Here is a 582-nt window from a genome sequence, read left to right as displayed (position 1 = left end):
CATGACCTGAGCCGAAGGCAGACGCCTAACCATCTGAGCCACCCAGGCGCCCCCCGGGGTCAGCTTTAAAGGGGCAATGACGGCCCTCAGAGCCGTGCCTGAGGCGGGGCCAGCCCTCCAGACATGCTTGGACTACTGCGGCCCCTGGCCAGTGAAGCCTCCACCTGGGCTGATATTGCCGGGCCCGAATGAGCCCCCAGAGCTCTCCCCCCGGGACCTGTGCTCAGTGCTGCAGGAGTCCCTCCTGACAGGTCAGCTCCGGTCAGTAGCCGAGCACGCCCTGCAGAACCAAGAGCCACTGCAGCCCCGTCAGTAATATTTGTCCCTGAATCTCAGCTTTGTGACGTGCCTTCCACGGCCTGCCTGATGCCCAGGGCAGTGTGCCAACTCTTCTCAGCAGACGCATTTAACTGTCACTCTGAGGGACTGTTTCCACCTCGATGCCTGCGACTTCAGTTCCACTGCAGCCTTAAAACTTGCCCCATGCGGTTTTCCGATTTCAGAACTTACTACAAAGCTACGGTCATCAAACCACGTGGCGCCAGCACCAAGGCAGACTCACAGAGCAGAGCAGGAGAGCAG

Source organism: Leptonychotes weddellii, chromosome 13, assembly GCF_054177405.1.
Source record: "Leptonychotes weddellii isolate Sample4059 chromosome 13, ASM5417740v2, whole genome shotgun sequence".
Taxonomy (NCBI): Eukaryota; Metazoa; Chordata; class Mammalia; order Carnivora; family Phocidae; genus Leptonychotes; species Leptonychotes weddellii.
This window is presented reverse-complemented; position numbering follows the sequence as displayed.